Source organism: Octopus sinensis, linkage group LG10 (assembly GCF_006345805.1).
Source record: "Octopus sinensis linkage group LG10, ASM634580v1, whole genome shotgun sequence".
In the NCBI taxonomy this organism is placed as follows: Eukaryota; Metazoa; Mollusca; class Cephalopoda; order Octopoda; family Octopodidae; genus Octopus; species Octopus sinensis.
Window position 1 is genome coordinate 32270985 of NC_043006.1, and position 21660 is coordinate 32292644.

Genomic DNA, 21660 nt, shown 5'->3' on the forward strand with positions numbered 1-21660 from the left:
TTTTATATAATTTGTTTTTCTAAAATTCGTTATGCCTTTTCATGGCACGAATTAATGTTTCATTATAAATAATCCTTTCCAATATAGGCACAAAGCCTAAAATTTTTGGGGAAGGGGATAATCGATTACATTGGCCCCGGTGCTCAACTGGTGCTTATTTTATCAACATCGAAAGGATGAAAGGCAAAGTCGACCCCGGCAGTATTCGAACTCAGAACGTAAGGACGGACGAAATGCCGCTAAGTAGTTTTTTTTCGCCCGGCGTGCTAACGCTTCTGCCAGCTCGCCGCCTTATGTTTCATTATAAATAATAATTTTAAAACTGCGTACCCAGACAAACAATAGTCAGTTTATGGTGACGGTGAGAGATGATGTAACAGAAAACAATAGAAAGAAAGAGAAAGAGTGAGAGGTGAGAGTGTGATAGAATACAAGTTCCAAGAATTAACTGAAAGTTTAGATGACATAGATATTGTTGGTATATAACGTGCATGTGGAGGCGCAGTGGCCCAGTGGTTAGGGCAGCGACTCGCGGTCATAGGATCGCGGTTTTGATTTCCAGACCGAGCGTTGTGAATGTTTATTGAGCGAAAACACCGAAAAGGCTTCACGAGGTTTCAGCAGGGGCTGGTGGCGAACCCTGTTGTATTCTTTCACCACAACTTTCTCTCACTCTTTCTTCCTGTTTTTGTTGTACCTGTATTTCAAAGGGGCCAGCCCTGTCACACTCTCCCCGAGAACTACATTAAGGGTACACGTGTTTGTGGAATGCTCAGCCACTTGCATGTCAATTTCACGAGCAGGCTGTTCCGTTGATCGGGTTAGCTGGATCCTTCGTCGTCGTAACCGACGGAGTACCATGATAACGTGTATAAAGATTTTAAAACCATTATTTAATGAATCAATAACACTGAACAAGAAAAATCAAAAAGATTTTCCCGGGTTAACATTTTATACTTTATGTTTACTTTTAATTTGCTTGTTTTTTTTGCACCAACTCTAATGAGTATCAGTATAAATAAAAGTTCTAAATAGTTCAGATATCATACCCGAGGGAAGTGGATCTTTTATTTTTGGATTATATATTGAATGAAAGAAGCGCATGTGAAAGGTTTTTCAAGTAATTGCTTCACGAAACGACAAAATCGATGAAATTCAGGAAGAATAGCTACGGAAAGAGAAAGGAAGACAAAAAAAAGAATAAAGTTTAAGAGAAATTACGTCTGCGAGAACTGCAAATTTGCGAGACAGGAAACAGAAATTATGGCAAGAAAATGAATATAAACGCTAGGCCAGGAGGAGAGACGAGATTTTAAGAAACATATATATGAAATGATATTATGTATCACAAAGAGAATTCTGGGAAGGAGAAGAAAAGAAAGAGAAAGAGTTGTGTACAAAAGAGGAAATTTTTCACAAAATGCAATAAAAGAAAATCAACGACAGAGAGAGAGAGAGGTTTTCAGGAATAGTAGAAGTAATTGAGGAAAGAAGAATGCATAATATAAGAATTACAGGAAAGAGCAAAAAGGATGTCGCAAGTTGAAATTTCAGAATGGAGAAGGATAGAAATAGAAGAGAAAAAATGCAAATGCTGAAGTGACTCTACAGTGCTGACATTGCTGAGAATATGAAACAACTGAGGGCAAAGTCCATATTTTTCACAGCGAACGACTTAAAATACAATGTCGTCGAGTTTAACGCTTATTGTGACTCAATGAATGACATTTGTTTGCTCTGTATTTCACTGACATATCACAAGAATATCTCAACATAAAAGCGAAACTACTGTCACAGGCATCTTTATTCAAGTGTTCCCAGAAGACATGTAGGAAGAAAATGAAAGAAAGATCGACAGAGAAAAGATAAGTGTTCTGAGAATCACCGCAAGGTAAATAATGTAAAAACGATAAAATTTCTTGTGAAGAAAAGTAAATTGTTTGCCATGATTTTTTAGTTCAATAAACTTTTTACCAAAACTTCTCACTGATGGAAAATTTATCAACTGTTGTCATCATAGGGATAAAATGCTGTATTAACATCAGCAGGAATTCCTCGAATATTTGCAAGATTTAATGAATAATCTAGATCATACACACTATCGAAACTTCAAAGATAACATAAGACCGTATAATCTGTTACCTTTGCAGCCAAGACCAAATTAGACTTGCCGCTTATTATTTCAGAGTGCCTGGTTAAGTATATTAATGAGCGTTTAATAAATGTCGAAATGACAATAGATTTCAGAGATAGAAACGACATTGGAATAAATAACAGATATAGTCGAGGCTGTTTGAATGAAATTATTCGAAATATTGATAATTTCGTAGGAGAAAATCTAAACACAAAAATATATAATACATTAAATGAAGTCTAGTGTGAGGAAGAAGATAACATTTTACTGGAAAATAAGTATTTATCTATCGTAATTATAGTATTCGGGAAAGATGGGAATGCAGACAGTAATACAACTTAACAGTTATGTTATTTACGACAAAAACTGGAGAATCACCATTCGAAAGAAAATTTCTAGCGATGAAAGTAGCCCTAGGATAAATTCAAATGTACTTAGTCCAAACTTAGATACAATAACGTATACATTAGTTTACCTATTTGGAAAGTCTGGATGACAGCCAATTTATATAAATAAACATTGAAGGAAATATATATCTTCAACGTAACAAAATTACTATGCTACAACATAAGGCAGTATAGAGCGCAGGATTGCAGCATTTCAATTATTTTTGGTGTAAAACTTTTCCAGTATCAGACTGTGGATTCTTACATCCAAGTTGATAACTTTACTTATACACGTTCAGAGCAACGGAAACTTAATGGTGAGCAGTAAAAAGTATTTTCTGATCGCTAATCTAGTCAAAAATACTGGTGCATAAGTGAAACAAACCTGTAAATGATGTTTTTTCAAGGTTCTCTACACAACATGAAAGTGCAGTACCACGAGCCTACGACTATGATGGAAAAATATGAAAAACATAATTTACTCTTTACTACGATATCGAATCCAAATTGGTTAGAAATACAGATTAATTCCATTTTCAGACAATATATATATACATACATACATACATACATACATACATACATACATACACACATACATACATGCACACATACACACACACATATATATATGTGTGTGTGAAGTGTTTGTATGTTTGTGCGTCTGTGTTTGTCACCCCACCATCGTTTCACGACCTATGTTGGTATGTTTACGCCCCCTTTACTTAGCGGTTCGGCAAAAGAGACCGATAGAATAAGTACTGGGCTTACGAAGAATAAGTCCTGGGGTCGATATGTACTACCTGGCTAGTGTGGTATTCTCATTAGAAAGAAGATCAATTAATGATAAAAAGGAGTACTTTGAGGGTCCAAGGTATGATCTTTTACACGTGTTATAAACCTTCCAAACTGAATAATAATTAAATTATATATGTGCTCCAGCATGGCCGCAGTCAATGACTGAAACAAATAAAAGAATAAAAGGATATTTATATAATTGTTAAAGAGGACAACAAGCATCTCAAGTCATATACATTATTATTAGTAATAGTATAAGAAAAAGTTTTTGAGGTTTAGTTCACAAGTGATCTACACGGTTAGGTGCGCTAGGTAAGTTCTGTAACGGATTACTAGGGCTCCAAAACTTTTCTCCTACTATTACTAATAATAATATGTATGTCTTCTTTAGCAATTATATATCCACTTCATCGGAAATCTGCAATGGTTCCATAACTACCGTCTCGGCTATAACCTTGGAGTCGTTACAGCACTTACCTAGCGTACCTAATCGTTTAGATCACCTGCGAACTAAACCCCCATATTTTGAGTGTATATATATATATATATATATATGTATACACACACACACATATATATATGTATGTATGTACATATATTGTAACACACTGCATACATACATACATACATACATACATACATACATACATACATACATACATACATACATACATACATACATACATACATACATACATGCACACATACACACACACATATATATATGTGTGTGTGAAGTGTTTGTATGTTTGTGCGTCTGTGTTTGTCACCCCACCATCGTTTCACGACCTATGTTGGTATGTTTACGCCCCCTTTACTTGGCGGTTCGGCAAAAGAGACCGATAGAATAAGTACTGGGCTTACGAAGAATAAGTCCTGGGGTCGATATGTACTACCTGGCTAGTGTGGTATTCTCATTAGAAAGAAGATCAATTAATGATAAAAAGGAGTACTTTGAGGGTCCAAGGTATGATCTTTTACACGTGTTATAAACCTTCAAAACTGAATAATAATTAAATTATATATGTGCTCCAGCATGGCCGCAGTCAATGACTGAAACAAATAAAAGAATAAAAGGATATTTATATAATTGTTAAAGAGGACAACAAGCATCTCAAGTCATATACATTATTATTAGTAATAGTATAAGAAAAAGTTTTTGAGGTTTAGTTCACAAGTGATCTACACGGTTAGGTGCGCTAGGTAAGTTCTGTAACGGATTACTAGGGCTCCAAAACTTTTCTCCTACTATTACTAATAATAATATGTATGTCTTCTTTAGCAATTATATATCCACTTCATCGGAAATCTGCAATGGTTCCATAACTACCGTCTCGGCTATAACCTTGGAGTCGTTACAGCACTTACCTAGCGTACCTAATCGTTTAGATCACCTGCGAACTAAACCCCCATATTTTGAGTGTATATATATATATATATATATATGTATACACACACACACATATATATATGTATGTATGTACATATATTGTAACACACTGCATACATACATACATACATACATACATACATACATACATACATACATACATACATACATACATACATGCATGCATACATACATACAAACAAAAATACCCTGTTGCTGATGTTGAAAAATTCCAATAAAGGAGCCTTGGATCTAGCTTAGAAACAGATTCTTTCTCTATTGGCGGGAAATCTTGAAATAAACTGAATAATGACATAAATACATACATACATACATACATACATACATACATACATACATAATACATACATACATACATACATACATACATACATACCGTATTTGATGGCCTATAAGACGCACCTTTTTTTTACCCACCCTCTCCCCTGCGTCCAATGTACTCTATGTAGACTCAGAACTCGCTCAAAACGGTATGTTCACAAAACGTATGCTGCCATCTGTTTGTGAACAATCGCCTACGGTATGTTTATATCGAATGTGGATGCAGTAAATTTTTACGTAAGTATAACCTGGGCTAGGGTACGTCCTATGCACTCATCCGTCTTACAGGCCATCAAATACGGTACATACATAAGAGTGAGAAAGAAAGCTATAGATAAATAAGCATACAGTGAAGGGGGGAGGAGAGAGAAAGTGAGAAAGAGAGAATTATAAGCTCAATGTATACATTTTCTATGTATGAAGTAGGTTTATATGTTTCTCTATGTGTTTGTGTATTTATATTGGTTTTATGCTTTTGTGGCCCACGTGTATTAGTTTGCATTTATGTAAGTATGTGCATGTCTTCGTTTGTTTGTGTGTATTTATTTAAAAACTTTTTAGAATTATTTCTGACAAAACAACTTTGACAATGTACACATATTTTCTTTAGCAAGTAATAGATATATTGGTCTATAATTACATCTATTCATTCATGAGAAACCGTACGCCATTTAATTGTTTTCGGTATTTTCTTTCAGAAATTGAAGACCTACCAAGAGACTGGAGTTTGGTGAACAAGTGACAACCTTGAAATGAAATCTGAATTAACGATTTTTGATTGAATTTCCTTACAATGACAAAGTGATGGTTTTTGTTGTCCGTTATTATTATCTACCTGGCATCGGTTGATTTGAAGTTTCGCTGGTTTCGGATACGAAGGCACGTGGCCATGTGGTGTGGATATTTGACTAAAAATTATAATGACGCAGGCTCAATTCCTGAACTGCGTGCTGAGTTGTGTTCTTGAACAAGGCCGTTTATTTCATATCACTTCAGAATGTTCAGCTTAAAATTAGTATCAACCGATAGTGCAGCTCTTTCTCTCTTTCTCTCTTTAGCCGTCACATTTTAGATGTACAGCTGGATCAAAGACTGGGAGACTCGAAAGAATGTCCAGATTTACTCGCATCTACATACGCTTCTAAAACATTTAACGATACCACAGTAAATGTTTCCAAACCGTCGGTGGGGACAGTTAGCCTCTCCCCCTTGAATTTTGTTTAATATTGTACTGTATTTAGTTATGGTCGATGTCGTTCAAATTTTAAATCCCAATGTTATTTTCTGTTTATATTTGTGAGGTAACTAAAATGAAATAGTTGTTTGGTACTGATATTGGTTTATATTTATGTCTGATGTAAATATATTTATAACAGAAGTGTAACGCACAGAATTTCAGAATAAATAACAGTTGTTCGCTAATAACAAATCAATGAATGAGTCAATACACATGGGCGAAATATCTGACAGTAAACCAAGATACGACTGTGAGCGAAAACAAGGGGCAGAAATTCTATTAGAGAATAGAAATTTAATTATGGTATCTTCTATTCTTAACAGGATGTTATCCCAAAAGGAAGCAAGTTTGGTAAGGGTTGCATTGTTTTTTCCCCCTAATCTGAATTGCAAGCGTATTTAAAGAAGAAAACATTAACACCACATGCAGAACAAACATTTGAATAAAGTCAAACGAGCCCTTATATAACACTTACATACACAATAGCTATAAAGCCATCCTGACTCTCATGAGCTATAGAATATATAGGAACGGGCGTGGCTGTATGGTGAGAGGTTTGTTTCTCTGTCACATGGTTCAGGGTTCTGTCCCACTGTGTGGCACCTTCGCCAAGTGTCTTTTGCTATTGGCTCAAGCTGACCAAAGACTAGGGATTTGATAGACGGAAACAGAAAGAAGCTTGTTATATACACACACGAAGACACACACATTTGTGTGTTTGTCTCTCACCATCGCTTGACAACTGGCGTTGGCGTTGGTGTATTTACGTCTCCGTAATTTAGCGGCCCATCAAAAGAGATGATAAGAGTACCAGACTTGAAAAAAAAGTACTGGTGTCGATCAGAAATAACAACGACGCACCCCCTCGAGAAAATACATCTCTCTGATGGAAAAAAATATTTCAAATAAAATTCGACCAACATAGTAACTCCTTTAGATACGAATATGGAATACACCACACTCTCAAAGTATATTTGAAATCTAAATAACAAAGATATTTATTTTTTAAGACCATTTCCTTAATCATCAAAACTGCACATTTTTACCCCAATTATTTCGAATTTCTGTGTTTGTCTGAAAATAGAGTATACTGATCCAGCCACTTAATTTGTTAAACTCTGAATTAGAATTAGAATTAGTCCTCATCGTCGAAAGGACATGTACTTGGCCAACTGAGTATATTTTGCAACAATCTATTATTATTTCAGTCGTCAAAGTCGGAGAGATGGCTGAATCGTTAACACGCCGGACGAAATGCTAAGCAGTATTTCTTCTGGTTTTATGTTCTGAGTTCAAATTCTTCCCTCCTTTCAGAGTCGTTAAAAAAAGTACCAGTCGAATATTGAGGTCGATAAAATAAACACCAGTTGGGTACCAGGGTCAATATAATTGATTAGCCCCTTTCCCCCTACAATTTCAGGCCTTGTGCCTATAGAATAAAGAATTATTAGTTAGTTGTACGCTAAGGTAACAAAAAGTCATTTTCATATTACATCTTTAATGTGACCAACAACTCCTCTGCATACCTTAGCATACCAATACCCCAATAATATCATTATCAAATTAAGTACATTTTGATGGTCAATGGTTTACAACTTGAATTTATCCACCACAAACAAACATAAGTGCTGTAGTAAATTTGTTAGACTACCAATACCCCTATAATATGCTGCCGTGTCTTAATACAGGTGGCCCTCGTTTTTCTACTCCACATATCATGTTCTTGGACAGCTATTATTATAACTGCAGTATTTCAATTAGCCTCCGTCCACCGTTATCCACAATATCATCTTTTTCTAAATACAATAAACTGTACGCCAATATGCCACCTGCACCAACCTCTAAAAATGACAACACACAAAAGAATACCACCACCAATATAATTAAAATAATATATGATATACAATATTTGTAATACACAATAGAACAAGTGTACGTATATTAATATTGAGGTGTGTGCATGCAGTTATATGTGTAGGTGCATAGATATACGGTTACTCTTGTACCATTTCCATCACGTCATTAGATGCATGTGTGTGTGTATGTGTATGTGTGTGTGTGTGTGTGTGTGTTGTGTGTGTGTGTGTGTGTGTGTATGCATACATGTCACGAGTTTAGTGAGTTTCTGAAGTAAGGATGCCGGCGACGTGCACATAAATTGGTTTCAGGGCAATTTAATTCATAATTTAATTCATAATACATTTTCATTGTGTATCTAAAAATCAAAATACAAAGACACTGATTCGTTGGAACAACTTAATTGTTATTTTGCATTTAAAGTCAAAACTCAAGAAAGATACAATTTAAAGGAAGTACATAATTGTTATTCTTTACTTACAGTCAAAACAATTGGAAATACGTAATTTTTAAGGAAGTACATAATAAATATTTTGCATTTAAAATCAAAAATTAATGAACACATAAATATAAACCATGGTTAATATGAAAACAACACAAAAATTTATTGAGTTATTCAATATTTTAACTGCAAAATGAAAACCAAACAATGCCGTAGGATAGTTGTTTGCAATAACTACAACTATTTCTTTCATCAAGGCGCCATACTGGCAAAGCTGTATGTTATTTTACTATAAACTCTTTCACTAGCAAATATCCTTCGATGGAGAGCAAAGCTAACTTAGACTCTCCGTCATCACTAATTGGCGAAGACAAAGTATGGTTTATGCTTGTGTTGGCAAGCGTGTCTATCTGCAACTGCACTAGTTACAAGTAAGACTAGAATATGTATTGAAAGCATATTAACAATGTAGACAATTAATGATAAATGAAGCACATCATTATCAATTTAAGTTCATTTTGATGGTCAATGGTTTGCAATTTGAATTTACCCACCATGAGTACTCTTATCTTTGTAAGTGCCTGAATGAATGAAACTTCTGTGCAAGTCTAGTTCTACACTGAATCATATCTGATTAGATTACTTGACTCTCAAAAATTCTAAACTCTTCAATTTATCAGTATTGTCAAAATATTGATATTTTGAATCAAACGCACTAAATTTGGTAGCTACATGTTTTAATGTACTTAGTTTTTCGCCGTTTATTTATAACAGAATTCAACAACACTCAGTAGGATTCGGCTATGAATTACTTTCGGTCATCAACTATTTCTTTATATAATGTAAATTCAATATGGAGTCGTTTAAGCCGAGCCAACTCGGCTGCTTCATTCTAGTGGCGTAACAAATCTTTTCAAGTTCTTGGCACCCGACAAAACTTGAATAACGTGTCACAGAGAAATTTTACCCTCATCATATCTTACCGCCTCTTGCTACATTCCTCCTTCACGTCTTCATTCTGAACCGGTTTTCATTGAAATTTATTTCACACATGCTTTCTATCTTTAACAAAGCAATTAATTAAATGAAAAGCCGTCGTCACCTCTGATTTATTTTTCTATAGAAGATATAGATAAATTGAAAACCAGGATTAGATATTCTTCCCGAATATTATAACAAATATAGCTTCTAAGATATTTAATATTTTTTAGAGTGTCATTTGATGCAGAGATACAAATTTAAACACACTATTCATAATTGTTTGTTGATTAACAACGATTTCTATTACTGCTAGTTTTCATGATACCCATCGATTATCACAAAATTTCTCTAGTGTTAGCACAAAAGATATTATATAACACCGTTGTCCACTTAACACTGAACAACGAGAAAATCTACGAAGAAACAGCTGTGGACAATTTATAAAGTTACAAATAATATCTTTAGTTTCTATACAAATGTCAACAAATAATTTTCACAAGACATGATTTTAGATATTTTTCTGGTATATTTTGCAGTTTGGACATTTTCCCCTGGCACGTACATTTATTGAGATATTTTCATTTTTTTAGAATTTGGTTTAGCTATCATATTTAAGATTCTATATTTCATCTAAGATTAAAACATATCCTAACTAAACTATCAACATGAGTGGAGAAAGGAAGAAAAAAAAGGAAAACCAACCAGGCGTTTTTTTTAATGTTTGTAGCTTAGATTCTTAGTTCTGTCACAAAGGAAACCAAAGTGAAACAGATCTTTAAAAGATGCAAGCGCTATATACAGGCAGAATCTTTTGCTTCTCGTCTGAAAAAAAGTTACTGCATATAGAAAATACAAAAGTGGGTTACTATAAAAATCGAAATTTCGATTTAGCTCTTTATTTCAAAGTGAATGATATCTCTGTTATTGTTCTGACGTTAATGTACATTCTGCAAGTTTATCTAAAAGACATGTTGGAAGCTATGGAGCCGTCATCTCGAAGTTTAAAAGCTGTTAACTTAGAGATATTTTAAATCTTAATTCAACATGAAGATCCTTGTTAACGTAACTCAATGCAATGATCACCATAGAATCTCTATGCAAATCTTAATATAATTGCTTATGGTAAGAGATATGTAAATAGAATTCACCATATACTGATGTTTTATATGTCTCTTACACTGGCAAGCTATTATAGGGCGCCATAATGGAAGAAAATTCGCCAAACATATCTTCATGCATTCTTGAAAGAAATATCTGCCAATTATATATTTTGGTTGAGCTGAAGAAAATATATTCGCTACAACTTCACCTTAAGCTTGGAATAATGAAGAAAAAAATTTAAGTGTGCTACAATTTCTCTGAGAATACTTCCAAAATGTAAAATTAGAGAGATTTTATTGAACATAAAATTGTAAAGGTATATTAAAACAAAACGTTTAATGCGAAGAGACAGTATGTGAGGTTAAAGTTTGGCATGCATCCAAATGCGTTTCCAATAAGTTCTCAGTCTATTATATTTCTATTTGTTTTCAAAATGGAGTTGTTTCGTGTCTCCTAAGATACGTTTCTTAATTCAACCTGACCACTCACACACAATCACATAGATACATACATACATACAGACATACATACATACATACATACATACATACATACATACATACATACATACATACATCACACAGCTGCATCCTCGTTACACGAGAAAAGCCATTACCAAGAAGACTTACTGAAATGATTCATGATTATTGCCATGTGATGCCCTTATATGACTTTTAAGCCCGGCCAAGCTTTTACACATTTTATTACATACTAGACAACTGTGCTGGCTGGCAGGAGAAGCAGGTGCCACCAGCCACCATAAGCACTCTCTTAACATGTATTTTAAGACCTCCAACTGAGAGGCACGCCCTTCCACATTTTACACACGTTCTGTTTTGAATTTTAATAGCCACATCAGTGTTTACCATGGGTCTATTTCTATGAGAATTTTTAATTTGCATTTATTTCTCTTACATACATACATACAAACATACATACATACATATATACATACATATATACATACATATATACATACATATATACATACATACATACATACATACTTACATACACAGATCGATATACTACATACACAGTGCATATTTTCAATCAGTTCGATAAATCTATGGTAGCTTGGTGGCCAATATAATGGAGTGTAAACTTAATGGATCTGATGTTGGCAGCTGCACACAATCCTATTTTCATGGAAAGTCGTAGTTATCTCATTTTGAGTTGGAGATGGCTGTGCAGTGAGAAATTGTTCTGGACCCAGCAAATGAGACGGATTGCCTAAGTACCAAGCTTTTAAAAAATAAGTACTGGGGTCGATTCGTTTAACTAGAAAGTCTTTCAAGGCAGTGTCCCCCAGCATGGCCGCAGTCTAATGACTGAGACAAGTAAAAAATGCATGTACTATAAAATTTATGTAAAAATAAGCTCTAATATGACTCGATATATATTCTTTTATTCATTTACTTGTTTCAGTCATTAGACTGCGGCCTTGCTGGAGCACTGCCTTGAAGAATTTTAGTCAACGAATTGAAGTCTGCTGCTGAATCGTTTTCTTTTGCCAAATGGCTAAGTTACGGGACGTAAACACACCGTCACTGGTTCTCAAATGGTGTTGACAGACAAAAACCGACGCAAAAACACACACATACACACTGAGGGATACATGCATACCCCCCTCACAAAGCGGGTTTCTTTCAGTTTCTGCCTACCAAGGCTTTGGTCTGCCTGAGGCTATAGTATGAGCCACCTGCCTAAAGCCCCACATAGTGGGACTGAACCCTGAACCAAGTGGCTGGGAAGGAAACTTCTTACCACACAGCCACATACATAAAAACAAATATTTGGGCATGTATGGGTGTATGTGTGTATATGAGTGTGTTCGCGTGTGGTTATGGGTGCGTGTGTGCGTATATGTCTTTGGTGAGGTGGATGTGTATATATCTGTATTTGTGAGTGTTTCTGTGTGTAAATACCGAAAAGTATTTCTTGTACGACACGACTATATTCGAGATATTCTTTCAAAGAATCGTTTATATTTTCTCATCGGTCTTTTAGATTTTGTTCCGTATTCTTAATTCCCGCTTCACCTGTTGTATAAATGTGAGTGAATTTATTCTTGTGGTGTTAAATCACATGGTTTATTAATTTTAAGGATATCTGTAATCAGGGCCAGATTAAGGCCCATAGAAGCCCTAAGCACTTAAAAGATTTTGGTACCCTCAAGTATATGTAAACGGTTCAAAATGTAAACAAAAATAATTCAAAATATAAACAATAATAAACCATAAAATAAATTTTTATTTTTCAGAATGAAACAAAATTCACAGCAAGATGGAAAATGATGTTTATTTTTGTATGCTTCCATTTTATTTGTATTTGAAAATTTTCTCGGTTTAAAAAAAAAAAATTGATTACAAAGTCTTCGATGATATTGTTAAAATTAATTTTACATAAAACTTCTGCTTCTATATTTAGTAGAGATAAGGCATTACGAATATTATTTTAGCATGTTTAAAGTGATTTCTTTCATGCCGTAAGCCATTTTCATTTCTGTGGTGCCCCGTCCCTTGATGCCATAAGCACGTGCTTATTTTTCTGTCTGTAATTAACTAAGGAAATTTCCCCATTTAAAGCCGGTTAATGAACGAACGTTAAAAGAATTGTCTAAGAAGATAATATTTCATATATATGGTGTCCGTGTCTATCTCTATACATCATTAACCCATTAAGTCCCACTGTCCTATAAATAGGACACTAAATGAAAACCTTAAATAAGCTATATCACATTGTCTTAGTGTCCTATTTATAGGACACCGAGTATTTCCGTTTCTACTTAAAGTAAAGGAGTTTTAATAATAATTTTTTTCATTTAAACCTATTTTCAATCATCTGTAAAAATTTAAAAGTAATATTCAGAAATTTAAGTACTCTGGGAAAATAAATGAAGCAGAACACATTTATGATAATACAAAGCATAATATTAAAAATAAAAGGGAAAGCCCTCCGCATAATCATGAAACTGATTTGCTTAGAGCAACGGAAGAAGCTTGTTTCAATCATTAGACTGCGGCTATGCTAGGGCACCAACGTGAAGAATTTTTAGACGAATAAATCGACCTCAGTACTTATTTTTTAAGCTTGGTACTTACTCTATCGAATTGCTAAGTTACGGGGAGGTAAACGCACCGGTTGTCAAGCAGTGGTGGAGGAAAATCACAAAGAAAGACACACACACATAAATATACAGGGTTCTTTCAGTTTACGTCTGCCAATTCCACGTAAAAGGCTTTGGTCGGCCAAAGGCTATAATAGAAGACACCTTCTCATGGTCCCTTGTAGAGGGCCTGAACTCGAGACTACGTGATTAGGAAGCAAACATTTTACCACACAGCCATGCCTGCACCTATCCATAATCTCATCTCTAAATTAAATATACGTCTTTTTCCCTCCCTCTCTCTCCTCTCTCCCTCCCACTTACTCTCTTTCTGATTGAAAATGAGGAAGATAATCGTCAACTTCCTCCTTGGTGAACTACACGTAAAGAAGATCGATAATTGATTATCGAACACTTTGAGCTAATGACACACAATATGTCAAATCAAGCTGCGTCTACATGTTATGAAATATTAAACAGGAAATGCATAAATAGCTTATTGTTTGAGGCCACTTACGTCTATGATAATTTAAAGGAAACGAAAGAAAACCATATCCCTTCGTAATACAACTACTTCACACTCGCGCGCGCGCGCGCACACACACACTCACACTCAGATACACACATACACTGACAGACAGACACATACACACATATGCATCTTTATATATAATCACAAAATAAATAGTCAGAAATAATAAAAGACATATAGCAAAACAAACAAAAACGAAAATGAATCACTAAAGATTTTGGCAAATTAGATTCGACGCATTTTGTATGCATACAGGCGTGTATGCATGTTGTACGCATTTTCTGTTTTTAATTTTTAATTGAAGTTTTCCTGTAAAGAAGGAGATGATTTCTAGCAAAGATACAAAGCGCTGCAGCTGGAATATTATAAACAAAAAACAAATTCAAGTTTTGAACTTGAGAAAATCTTGCTCGGAATAGTAAGTTTTTAGTATTCCGCTTACAGATTTTATTTGCAATTTGCGTGTAAGATGTTTGGTTTCCCTTTCCGAAAGCCCAAGCTTTTCCAGATTGTCACTTGGCCATTTGCTTACGAAACCAAGTGCAACAGTTGTTGTTGGTATAAATGTGAAATTATAATCTCGCTATAGAAACTGAACTTTTTGCACGCAGAGACGCATGCATTTATGTATGTATGTATGTATGTATGTATGTATGTATGTAGTATGTATGTATGTATGTATGTATGTATGCATTATGTATTATGTATGTATGTATGTATGTATGTATGTATGTAAGCATTATGTATGTATGTTGACTGCTCATGAGCTCTTCCGCCCTTTGATAGGTCTTATTTTTCATCCTGTAGGGTGACCAACAATCACCCTCCTCACCAAGCAAGCTTGATGGGGTGGCCAGTTTAGTCGCCGACGACCCGATCATGCAACAGGTGTTACTAGGTTATATGTTACCAGTAGCACCCACGGGTGACATGAGATATGTGTACTATATGTGTACATATGAATGTATGTATGGGCGGAGACGTGGAAATACCTGAGTTGGTATCCAGGCACGAGTTTGGCCCACTGTGGTGGTGGTGGTGGGGGGGGGGGAGCTCTGTTGTTTTCCTCTGTAGGAGAGGGAAACTCCGAGAGAAAACCTGCGACACTGACAATATTCGATGATGTAGACTAGTTCTTCTTTTCGAGTTTATGTCGTCCATGTTCAGAGAGTGGGATTGGATTTGTACAAATCTTTTCCCCGCTATAAACAATCATCATGCACAGGCATCGCTTGAAAAGAAAGTAAGGTCTAACACAAAGATGGCTGGTCAAAGCCTTCGCATGTGTCGGACTTTCGATCAGGCGATGGCAGTACTCGAATACGAAGAGTTGTTAACGTTTCGAGCATGGCTCTTCGTCGGAAACAGGAGAGTCCAAAGAGAAAGAAGGAAAAATAAGGAAAAATCGCCAACAGTCCACGTACCCTTACATTTCTGAATGTATATATATATATTTAATCAGCCGAAATTGCTAAGATGATCTGGTTCTTGACTGATGACTGAGGGCTTCGAATGTCCCGTCCTGTGGTTCTTGTGTCGTCTCTGTGGTGTTTCATGTTCTTGTCCATGTCTGTAATTATTTTTACTGTTTACCTATATATATATATATATATATATATATATATATATATATATATATATATATATATATATATACATATACATACATATACATATATACAATATGATCACCATTTTTACGTATATATATACATAGGCATATCAATCTTTATATTCGACATAGCGTGGCAGTACTGTAAGAACGCCGTAATACTGCAGTATTCGTTTTGGAAGACCATAGCGTATAGGCATTTAGTGCTTCAAAGCACAAACATGTATCGCAGACGAAAATTGTCTATCACCGGTGGTGGAACTACTACATCACGTGATTTCAGAGACTTTGAAGTCCCGAAGTTGGAAAGTCCGACGAAATATAGCATAGCAGTTCGAAGTCATTGTCACCATGCTTATGCTTGTTGAAAAATTGTGTGTCCTCTGCAAAAGTAGTGAGTAATTCTACAGTTTAATGTTCAATTGTTTTTATTATAACTTAGCATAAAAACAAACATTCTGTGTGTGATTTAACATGCAGTGTACATTGGCCGAGTCAGTTTTTCTCCAGGTTTGAAAGAACGAGAGAAGGAAGAAGAGATAAATGAATAGACCCCAAATGCTGAATTGGTCTATTATAGACTCCCCCCAAAAAGACAAATTTGATCTCGACATAGTTCGAACTCAGTGAACAGAGAAGTGGAAAGAATTGTCTATTCAACTCGCTAACGGCTCTGCCAGTTTACCTCTTAGTTGAGTGGAAGAAACCCAAGGGACAGGCTATTCTATATTAATTCGTAAAGGTATTTCTACGCATTTTTTTAACGCGTGTAACGATTTAAAAATATATATTATTGCATAAATTCTTTTAAAAGAATGTTCGTCTTGCTCAATTTGCACAGGATAATGTACATTTACATAATCTTGTGCGCGTGTGTATGTGCGTGTGGTACGTGTATGTGCGTGTGGTACGTGTGTGTGTGTGTGTGTGCGCGGGTATGTATGTATGTTTGGTATAAGTGCACTAAATAGCGATTTGTTCATTCCTAGTTTCTAATTAAGACATTTAAAATTGATATTTTAAATATACATTTTATGACAATTCAGCACAATCTAATGAATTTGATTTCGAGAAAACGTTGTTATAACTTAATTAATACAAATCAACACCTAATTACGTAACACAGATACAAAGAAACGCTAGAACCAGAATTCAGTTTCTCTTTATTTAATCAGAATTAGATTTTCGTTAGCTTTAATTAATAATTAATTTAAGTCTAGATGACATTATAAACAGTAACTTGAGGCGGAAAAGAGCAACTGCTTATACCAATACTACACACATGTTAATTCAAATGAGGGGCTAGTTTGGACGGATATATGTTTTTTTCGTAAAATTAACTGTATTTCATTGGTTATTTAATGATGATACGCCCTCCTAATAAGAATAAACAGGCCGTCGGTTACACCGACGAGCATTCCAGTTGATCCGAACAATGGAACAGCCAGCTCGTGAAATTAACGTGCAAGTGGCTGAGCATTCCACAAACTTAACATAGTTCGCAGGGAGATTCAGTGCGACACAATGTGACAAGGCTGGTCCTTTGAATTACAGGTACAAGTAATTGTTGTCAGCTAAGTAAACTGGAACAACGTGGATTGAAGTGTCTTGCTCAAGGACAGAGTTCACATCTATTCTGCTAGCTCGCCGCCTTATACCTATTTCTTTATTATCCACAAGGGGCTAAACACAGAGAGGACAAACAAGGACAGACAAACGGATTAAGTCGATTATATCGACCCCAGTGCGTAACTGGTACTTATTTAATCGACCCTGAAAGGATGAAAGGCAAAGTCGACCTCGGCGGAATTTGAACTCAGAACGTAAAGACAGACGAAATACTGCTTAGCATTTCGCCCGTTGTGCTAACGTTTCTGCCAGCTCGCTGCCTTATACCATCCTAATATTGCTAATATTGATTTCCGATTTTGGCACAAGGCCAGCAATTTCGGGGAGCGGAGTAAGTGAATTACATCAATCCCCCGGTGTTCAACTGCCTCTTATTTTATCGACCCCGAAAGGATGAAAGACAAAGTTAGCCTTGGCGGAATTTGATCTCAGAACGTTCAGACGGAAATACCAGCTAACGATTCTACCAGCTGTCTTTTAAGTCATTATTATCTATAAATTAATAATTTATGTTCACATAATCTTTTAACTTCAAAGCTCTACTATTTCGTTTTGCCTGAAAATTGCCGCTTGGTCTCAAGTGCTCATCATTAAGCAAATAAATGTTAAATTTTCACATTGGAGAATAATTTGTTTATTTCAGGATATGGTTCGCATGATTCCAATTCGTGACTGGTACCCAATTTATTGGTCCCAGAAGGGGAGAGAGACATCAACACGAACATCGTTCACATCTTCCTGGTCTTTGGTTTATACGACACGAAAGCTCTTATCTCGTAACTATTGATTGCTCACGCCGCTAGAAGACAAGTATGGGTGGTATATGGCTGATTTAGGTGATTACTGGTTTGACTCATTCGAGCGTCGGACAAAATACAGTTTCGTTTCTATTTCTGCCAACTGCATTCAGAGTTCAAATCCATGAAATATTAAGTTTGCATTTCATACTTCTATTTCGGCTCATAGACTGGAGGGAACAAAAGAGTGTCGGATGGGATATCTTGTCATATTTCTTCCTTCCCACTGCGTTCTGCGTTCAAATCCGATCACGGACTACTTGGGTGGCAGACTTAATTCTTTACTCAATTTAACACCACCAACTCTACCATGACCACAATCTGGCAACTTGGAAGACTTTAACGGAGTTCATTCTTTCTAGCATTCGAGCCAGTCCCCAGTTTAAAGATATCTTCATTTTTTTTCTTTTCCCCATTATCGGTATCCTGTAAAGGGCCAGATTTTCCCTTCTGACAAAAGAACAAAAGAGAATCGACTGCGGTGCATGTTTTCTTTGACATTGGAAGGATGGAGATGGAATCAGAAACCTTAAGAGGTGAAAATAGACATTTATAAAATAACACAAAGAACTTTTTAGGGCACTGCACCGATCCCTCTATCGCATGGTACAAAGCGAAAAGTATAATAATTTTTTAAAACTATTTCAGTAGATGACTGATTTTTTTTCTGTAATGGAAGTTAGAAAAAAGAAAGGCAAAATCGAACAACACAAAACGTAAAACACAATCTTCCTCTATGTGGTGTTTCAAAATGCTCGATATAGCAGCTAAATCTCCAAGAAACTATTTAATTATTTGGTCCATATTCAAGAAAGAAAACATGCATTTCGGTCAAAATGGAACATGGTTGAATATAATGAGAGAGGAATATTAAACAAATATGGCTTCTTAATGGGAAGATACCAAGAAAGCACTTAATGGTTGGTTATTAATATTCTGCAGAGTGACACGAGATACTCATGTTTTACAGAAGCTGCTCACCTGAATTATTAAAAGCAATAAAGACCTTAAATATGGCGTGCCAAAACTGCACGAGAAGCTTTTAGACAGAAAAACTGCTTCGTCAAAGTAATCCTGCATAGATACTTATATATATAAATGCATACATACATACAATCATGCATTCATGCATACATACCTGCCTGCTTATCTACCTACCTATATACTTACCATTATACATACATACATACATACATACATACATACATACATACATACATACATATGTACATATATACATACATACAAACATACATACATACATACATACATACAAACATACATATGTACATACATACATACATACATATGTACATACATACATATGTACATACATACATATATGCATACATACATACATATGTACATACATACATACATACAAACATACATACATGCATACATGCATACATACATGCATACATACATACAAACATACATATGTACATACATACATACATGCATGCATACATACATATGTACATACATACATACATACATACATACATACATACATACATACATACATACATACATATGTACATACATACATATGTACATACATACATAATGGCGCCGTCAAAATCGGACGTGCAGGTGTGGAGGACCTGAAATAATGATTTGGTATAGAGAAGGGAAACTGTGTACAGTTGAAATTAGCTACCCAGGAAAAAGAGAACACCTATGTTGAACTATTGATAAATCTGTAGTTACTCTATCCAGATTAGAAGTTCAGGTTTATACCTGTAATTATTGGGACTCTGGCATATGTAACACACTACCTAAATATCAATCTTGAGAAATTAGGCTTCTCAGAACCAGAAAGAAGAAAACTAATTCGGAGACTACAGATCCAGTCCATCACTGGAACTGTAAAAATCTGTAAAACTTTCCAGAAGTTTATCATTTAAATATATACCAGCAGTCTAGATATGCAACTATATGCAAGGGAATACATACATAAAACATACATACATACATACATACATACATACATACATACATACTACATACATACATACATACATACACACGTACATACATACATACATGCATACATACATACATACATACATACATACATACATACATACACACATACATACATACATGCATACAAAGAAAAAGATCCTGTTGTTGATGCTGCGATTCCAATCAAGGAATCTTGGATCTCGGTTAGAAACTGGTTCTTTCGCTATTGATAAATCTTGAAACAGAACTGAATAACGATACATACATACATACATACATACATACATACATACATACATACATACATACATACATACTTACATGTGTGTGTGTGTGTGTGTGTGTGTGAGAGAGAGAGAGAGAGAGAGAGAGAGAGAGAAAGAAAGAGATAGATGATAGATGGAGCTTATGTGGTTTGTGTTTTGTATGCAGCATCTGTTCTACTATTTATAATTTATAGATATTTAAAAATAAGGAAATATGTAAAATTGGCTAAAAAAAGAACAAAAACACAAAACAAAACAAAGCAAAAACAATTGAATTACATTTGAATTCGAAATGAGTTTTTTCTTTGTTGCCTTCATTGAACGTCTGGCACACTTCGACACAATATTCTCATTTGAATAAAACTAAATATATTTCTATACAGTATGAATTAATTATAATTAATTATATAGTATGAATTAATTATATTTACATTCCTTTTAACCTGTTAGCCTTCAGATTACTCTGTCAAATGTAATATTTTGCTTTATTTCTTTTACTTGTTTCAGTCGTTTGACTGCGGGCTTGCTGGAGCACCGTCTGGAAGAATCTTTAGCTGAATGAATCGTCTTCAGTACTTATTAAAACCTGGTACTTATTCTATCGGAAACTTTTGCCGAACTGCTAAGTTACAAGAAAGTAAACACATCAACACCAGTTATCAAGTGGTTTTCTTTTTCGACTTACTTGGATGGATAAGAAGATATGTCCATGGGTTTTGAAGGGCCTCTCCGGTGACTGGGATCTGTAGGGATTATATCTAGGTTGAATATCTGTGGTTGGTCTCTGCATGAAATACGTGAGTTGAGAAGGAATATGTAAGAGTTACAGTTGCAGTTCTGCAGGGAAAGGATTTGATTAGGGGCTTAGAGAAGAAATCTGGGCGGTGAAACACAACAAAGGTGAGCGTGGTGGTGGTTGTGGTGGGAGAAGTATTTGATGTGCCTGGTTGGATTTGGTAAGGAGCAAGGGATTGTAGAGGTAAGGAGAAAACATTGTAGTAAATGTAGAAGAGGTAGGGAGAGAGAGAGAGGGATTTTGAGGGAGAGAAAAAAGGAGAGAGAAAGAGGGAGAGAGA

General features: G+C 35.2%; 1 long non-coding RNA gene across 1 annotated transcript in view; it reads right to left on the reverse strand.

Annotated features, from left to right (window-relative positions):
• Positions 1-16384, reverse strand: part of LOC118764961 — a 24569-nt gene extending 8185 nt beyond the window's left edge. Inside the window, exons 1-2 of the long non-coding RNA XR_005000802.1 lie at positions 16373-16384; positions 664-674 (exon numbers count right to left, since the gene is read on the reverse strand). This is a non-coding gene — a long non-coding RNA (uncharacterized LOC118764961). The remainder of the gene's footprint in view (positions 1-663; positions 675-16372) is intronic.
• Positions 16385-21660: the final 5276 nt, after the last annotated feature.